This window comes from Penaeus monodon, unplaced genomic scaffold (genome assembly GCF_015228065.2).
Source record: "Penaeus monodon isolate SGIC_2016 unplaced genomic scaffold, NSTDA_Pmon_1 PmonScaffold_294, whole genome shotgun sequence".
Classification (NCBI taxonomy): domain Eukaryota; kingdom Metazoa; phylum Arthropoda; class Malacostraca; order Decapoda; family Penaeidae; genus Penaeus; species Penaeus monodon.
In genome coordinates, this window is record NW_023657614.1 from 35,675 (window position 1) to 43,250 (window position 7,576).

Consider the following 7,576-nt stretch of genomic DNA (forward strand, 5'->3'; position numbering starts at 1 on the left):
TGAGAATTTTTTTTTTTTTTTTTTGAAAATTTATTTTGACAAAATGACATGTACAGACATTAAACTGGAATGTCAATGAACACCATCAACCACAATCAGTAGATTCAGCTCATAAAGACCTAGTTCAGAACAAAAACTGCCCTTGAAACTTTATCGAGCCCTTAAAAACAACCAAACTCCAACAGCATAGTGGTCTCAGTTATAAAATAACAAATTACAGTCAGCGGCAAGCTATTTTTTGTAACCCGGGAAGCAAAAATGAATATTACAAAGTAGTAATGATTCTTTGAAGTGAATACTTACTTGAGTCAATTAATTATTAATGATTGAATAAGTCCCTTTAACAGCATAATCACTGTTTAAAAAACCTTCCGATTATAAGACTATAAGGCCACTCCATATAAACAGACCTTCTCAGGGATGCATGCTCAGTCCCAGTCAGAAGACATTGTCGGAAGGTTTTGAGTACTGATTAGGCGGTTTATTCAGTTATTAATAATAGACTCAAGTAAGTGTGTGCGAAAAAATTGACAAAAAAGGACCTTCATGTTTTCTCATCCCAAAGCTAGCCAAAGCCACCTCCCATCATTGGAGGATCTAAACTTAAGAAAAAAAAAATACTTTGGTCCTATCAATAAAACACTAAAAGATTTGCTGCACAAATGTTGATGACAGAATGGAATCTGGTCCTCGGTCACACACCAGACAACAAAAATATTTCTTAAAATTTTATTCCATTCAATTTTTTGTCCGTGGGTCTGCTCTTGGTAAGGTTTTACAAATCCGATGGAGGTATGGTACCATATTTAACGTCTTTCATTTCCAAGTTGTGGGTACGGAGTTGGAATTCAAAAAATGCACATGCACAATAACTCTCTGTCTAACATGAAATGCTAGAAGACACACGGAGGAACATTTTTAGTTCCAACCGTCTCCAGGATTGTTTTCATCATTAGCTCCTGGAAATGAAACTGAATTCTGTAATCATACTTCATGTTTCATCAGATTTGCAAAACCTCACTAAAATAATTTTTCCTGTATCCCCAATTCTTGTCAATGGAGAACCAGCTAAATAAATAATAAAAATATGTCTCACCTTAATTGCAAGAAACAAAATAAAAATACTCATTGACTAGGAACACATTCATTGCAGATTTGGTGAAAATTTGGTATGAATTCAGGAAATAACTATGAAAATAAAACCTGAATCCATTCATTACATAAATATGAGTATTTTGTCAGCTGTGGGACGGACACTGGGAGAGTCAGCATTTATACCTTTTGCTATCTGACAATCTTTCAGTGAAACCACAAGGTGTTTTGGTGTACTCGTGAACCAAAAAATCACTTCTTGAGTCCTCCTAATCCAATAGTAAACGTTTTGTTTTGCTACTGTAGCCAAAAAATGAAAGATAACTTTGAAAGACAGTGTTCAGAGGAAATATGAGAAAGCCTTAAAGCGGCTATCTCGCACCAACCCAAATGAAACAGTTCGGGAATACACCATCCTGTTTTATTGCTCTCCAGTTCATTCATAAATGGCAGTGTTGTTCTTGAAACTACGTGACAGTCAACGTTTTGGCATTGTCCTTCTAACGTTTTATGACATTACCCAGGTCTAAAGAAATTGTGACCACGTTGAAGACCACGTCACATTTGTTGAACGAGGGAACAGCCTCATTTTAACCACCAGTTGTGATGCAGTGATGTTGATACTCAGATGGAGGCAGAAGGGATCGACGCGACACGGCCATTATAAAGTGAAATTGAGTTTAAAGAATCTTTTAACAAAAAAAAAAACAAAAAAACACCCATGAATATATTTAATATCGCATTTTGCTACAATAGCAATCTGAATTGTGATCCTTGGAAAAAAAACAGAAAATGCTGTCCTACCAAATTACACGGATTATTTGTTGAGCTGACAGAACGCAATCACTTGATCATAGGTTTCTGCATTTTCTCAAGGATCGCAACTCAAAATCCAAAAAAAAAAAAAATCTCACTGACTAGGAACACATTCATTGCAGATTTGGTGAAATTTTGGCATGGATCAAGGAAATAACTATGAAAAAACTGAATAAATTAATTACATATTTGTGACCTATCGCCACAAATGTTAGTTATACAAAAGCTTTTTTGCTGAAAGTAAGCAGGGCACTCCAGACTGTCAGTTCTTGAGTACTCTTAACCCATTATGGAATTTCAGCCAACTAATTTATACCTTAATTTAATGGACATTATTTGACAACATTGTGTCATTGAGGTGAATCTTCATCATATCCTAGAAGCCGCGATCTGAATCCGAGGTAAATCTTCGACGTTGTAAGAAAAAGTTGAATCCAGGTGAATACATGATGGGGGGTGGGTTCAAGGTTCCTCGGTACTAGAACCATCCTCGTTTCTCCCCATTGCCAGTGTGCCATCATCATCACTGATATCGGCCGCAACTTCATGTGCGGCAGTCTTTTTATTATGCCGTTGCAGCCGTTTGTCTGCATACCTCAAGTGATCTTTGATAATTGCTTTCATTTCTTCATTCGTGGCATCCTTCGTTGCCCTGTTGTGCCTTACTGCAGCTGAAAAGGACATTAACAAATTAATAAACTGGTATGATAGTATCAAACATCAGAGCTTCCACTAAAATGTGGAGGATATGCCATGACTGTGTAGCGAGACCTTGGCTGAGATTCACAAAAAAAAATTAAGTGTAAGTTTAACCTTCAGCTCAAAATGCAGCATTCTCAATGTCTCAAACTATGTCACATGATCAACTTCAGTTTGATTTTGAGCTTAAGATTTTTTGTGAATACGGCCCTCGATTGATTCTGATTGGATTGAAGGTGCCATAATCCCTGAACATTTTATCGAGCGTGTTTTCACCATATTCATTCGGGTGCGATTACACATTGACATTTATGGGCATCACACATGATGTTGCATGGGGAACCTGGCAGTTGACCCATTCATTTGTGCATAGTAGAACTTTCTTAAAAAGTTATTGTTGAACGGATCTTGAAATCCCACCTTTCCCCAATAGATAATAGTTTTAGGCAGGGTCTGTGAAAGTTTGAGATTGGCACAATCAGTAGTTTGCTCACAAACTGTCCCGAGAATGTGAAGTTTCGAGTCACGTACAAGAAAACGAAGGAAACCCTGAGAAATCAATATGACCTCCACACTCTCAGGAGAGTGTTGAGCTTAATAACAACTCACCACATATCACGGACACCAGCTGCTGGTTGTGCATTGCTATTTTTTCCCCTCACTGACCCTTCCAATTGAATTTGGTCATTAAAGAAAACGTCATGGTAGTTTCCAAGATGCACTTTGTAATGCACCTGATATCAGGTGCCCCAAATTTGCTCAAGTGCACAGCCTAATAAAGAAAATAATAGCAGTTTACAATTCGCACATATAGAATTTATGTCGAGAGGATAATCTGCTTGCTCCTTTGTTTTTGAGAATTGTGGACCTCGCAGTTATATTGATGAAATTTTCTCAGAGATGGCTGACAAAGCAATCAACAAATTCAATAAATGTTCAAATTTAAAAATAACCTACCAGGTTTCTTGCGAAAATCATGTCCCTCCAGTTTTTGCTCCATTTCTTTGAATTCATCAACTGAATTTAATGGCAATGACTGTGGCTGTTCTTGTTCTTCTGCTGGTACTCCTGCTGGGTTGCTTACTATTGCAAGAATCTTTGTTAGAAGTTTCTTGTTCTGCCTGGCCTCGTCTCTTGCCTCGGCCATATTTATTCTCATGTGACGTACTAGAATTATAAATTGTACATTGAACATATAAATGTAGCACACAGTGAGGCAGGGCTCAAAATTCACTGCTCCAGAATTGTGTAATTTTGAAAACTGTTTAGGTGGCTGACAGGAACAATCTTTCTCCAAATGTAGTAGGAAAGAAAAAATGTTTTTTTTTTTTTTAATGTTATCAATACCAATTTTCCTGGTCAAAACAAAGGAATTTGAAGAAATCAGAGGGGTAATATTTCTTGAGCAAAATGGACAATTTTTGGGGGTAGGCATGGTTGGGGTCGGTAGCGTTATTGCAAACAAACATTCTGATGTGACCTCATAGATGTACATACCTTCTTGTGTAAGCTCAACCAGACTATTGGCCAGCTTGTCTGAAAATTTTTGGGTAGAGGGACTGGCAGATGGAGAAGGCAAATGTCCTGGCTGGTAGTGGCTAGATGGACTTGCTCTTGGTGAGCGAATGGTTCCAAACCTTGTGTACTGAATCTGCTCTAAGCATATATCATTGTGGATTGGGGCCTCCGGTGTCTTTCTTGCACTGCCTTGTGACGCTGGGGATAATTGCCTTTTTCGAAAGGCCAATGGCCGAGGTACCTTCGGTGGTGCTGGGGCCTTCATTCTTCTTTCTTTGGAGAGTGGTTGCTCTTCTGCATGGTCATCTGCATCATCCATGTCATCATCATCGTCATCGGATTCCAAAAAGCGTCTTGGTGGCCTGCAATTCAGAAACATAGATTACATACACTGAAAAATAGGATGTCAGCAGCACTTGGAACGGAGGTTGTGGCTTTCATTCAACTGTCTAGGTTTATTCCCTGTAACACTTTCTTCCATTTATCTATTAAGTCCACCAGTCTTTCTGTGAGGGTACTCAGTTGGGTAAAACTAAAATGTTCTTAAAATGCTCATAAGTAATTAAGATTTAGCAAACACAGGATGCAATTTTGTTTATGAAATTACATATCTGCTACGTGTTGTGTACTATGTACATGAACCTGTTTGCCTCCGTACATGTTTTACATGTACACAACTGATCGCAGAACAGAGGAACTATACTTTACAGGCATATATTACTAGTGGCCGAACTGAGGCTGGGGTATGGAGGAAGAGCAGTCCGGTAGCCTGAGGGCTCTCAAAGTAATTAGAAAACAAACCTGAAAGTCCTTTTAGAACTGTTGCCAATGCTTTGATTCTCCTTATCCTCCTCTGCACATGTTGATTCCAAGTCCGAGGTATACTCAGACATGGACAACTTCAAGATTGCCTTAGAAAGGTCATCTGAAAAGTGAGGTTGAAATTTTTAAACATTGTAAAGAGTTACACAATCTTACACAGTCTAATTGCAATGGGTTAAGCACAGACTGAGAACGCATATTCATTGGTGAGTTCATTCATCCCACATATTCTGAAGCAATGAAATACACTAAAGTTGATTCAAGCTGGGTTCACACAAATCTAGGCACTCCTGCTCCTGCTTAAATGGATTAACCATGAGCGCTAAATTTCAATAATCAATAGTACCGGTAGCATGACTAGTGCTAGTCAATAAATCTCATGAATATTCTGATTGGTGAGAATGTTTTTTTTTCAGTTTTGTATATTGGTTGCTACAGCTGGCCCTGTAGTAAGTAAATCACATGCTCTGACACATGAACTTTTTTTTTCTGCACGTGTTGCAGAATATTGGAAATCAACTGAAAAAAAAACATGTACATGTACGTACCAGTTTGATAAAGAACACGAACATCAAACGACTTCAACTTTTTGAATCTGGTTCCACTTGCTTGATGCATTCAGCACAACATTTGTTTGCTGCTAATGGTGGCCAATAAACTCTTCTCACTCCTCCATTTCGCACCTCTCTGAGCAGCCATTTTGAGGCCACAAGTTCCACCTCTTTTCTCCCCCAAAATTCTACTACTGAGTAGATTTTGTCGTCCTTTGTAGGATGCCATGACTCAGAACTGTCACACACCGCTGGACTAGAGATTAAAAATTGCATATTTTCATATAGTAGGCTACAATATTCAAGTAGTTTGACATGGCTAGTTAGCAGCTGTAGCAATATCCTACTTTGTCTCCATATTGGCTCCTGTTGCAATATGTTTATGGATTTAAAATGAATAAACAGCCCATGTCGCCATATTTATGTTGTAAAGAGACCATGGCTTCAACCTTGGCTATGGTGTTGGGACTTGTCATGAACATTTACCTTTTGTATTCTGCACTCGCTCGCACCTTTTCTGAAGCTCTTGGACATGAAATAGAAAACCAATTACGCATGGCCCAAACTTCTTTGAAATCGTTTTTCTTACATTTTAAAGTTAATGTCAGCCTGAGCTACATTTCTCAAAACTGTCCCATTCCAATAAAAATTTTAAAACAATATCGGCCAACTTGCAAAAAATTCCACCTCGTCCCTAAACCACAGCTTCATGAACTATACCTACAACACCCATTACCTGTACCATTAATTATGAAGCAAAGGTATGGCCAGATAAGACGTCTTATCACTTTGAGAAGAGTGAGGAAGAAGGACCATCTTTATTTGAATGTCTGCCACAGGGGTGTAATCTAGAGATGAGTTCAACATGGACACAAGGGAAATACCAAGATCTGTAGATTCAAGTGGGTAGCGGAAGAAATTATCAGAATGTCGAAACTTTTGAAACACAATGTATTCTTTTCCATTGGAAACCACAATATTCTTCACCATGACTACCCTGTCATTGACCAGAACGCAGTTATCTCCTTTGGCTGTTGATATGACTCCACAAGGGAGATGTAATTCTTTGTACTGATACCCTTGAAGTATAGCATTCGGGATGGGACCAAAGATGTGCAATTTTCTGCATCGTGGACCTTCATCAGTGACCTGCACTAAAGTCTTTGACTTTTTTTCAGTGAGCCTGTGGACAACTTGCTGAAGTGGCTGAGAGGGTTTGCGCACCAATTTTTTTTTTTTATCTTGCCAAGGAAATTTTCAAAGGGAAAACATGAAATGTCAAGACTGCCAAAGACCCTCGCATCTTGTGGGAGGTGAATTAGACAATGGACATTGTAGACCAAGAATTGCTTTCCATAAAAGTCACCAAAATACTCAACAAACTTGAGAACAAGTTCTTCTGAGTAGTCTATCATTTCTGGATTAGCACAACATGCAGGACTCAGGAGAATGGGCATAGCAACTGACAACAACAAGAAATGTTTGTAGACACATATTGTTATTAATATTATTATTGTTATTATTATCATTATTATTATTTTTACTGGTAGTATAATTGCAAAAATAATTATTATAACAGTAATTATAATAATAATTAATAATTATTATAACAGTTGTTATTATTATTGTTATTACTATTATTATTGTTGTTGTTATTAGTATAGTTACAGAAATATAGATTATAACTGCAATAATTGCAATAATTATGATAATAATTGCAATAATGATAATAATTGCAATAATGATGATAATGATGATGATAACGATAATAATGATGATAATCATGATAATAATGATGATAATAACAGGAATTGTGTCCATATATAATAAAAAAGGTAAAAGAAAAAAATCCCAGAAGTCGAAAAAGCGGCAAAATCTAGCGAAATATAGCCATTTGAGATTATACTCCAAAATGACGTTTTTTCCATTAATTTGATGATTTTTGCAATTATTAGGGTAATAATGATAATAATTACCAGAATTGTATTAATCATGACAATAATGATGAAAAAAGTGAGAATAAAGAGAATTTTGATAACATTATCATTATTATTATTATTATTATTTTACTATTATTG

The 7,576-nt window shown here is 37.0% G+C and overlaps 1 pseudogene; it reads right to left on the minus strand.

Moving 5' to 3' along the window:
- Positions 1-6,242: 6,242 nt before the first annotated feature.
- On the minus strand, positions 6,243-6,981 carry LOC119570499 (annotated as a pseudogene).
- Positions 6,982-7,576: the final 595 nt, after the last annotated feature.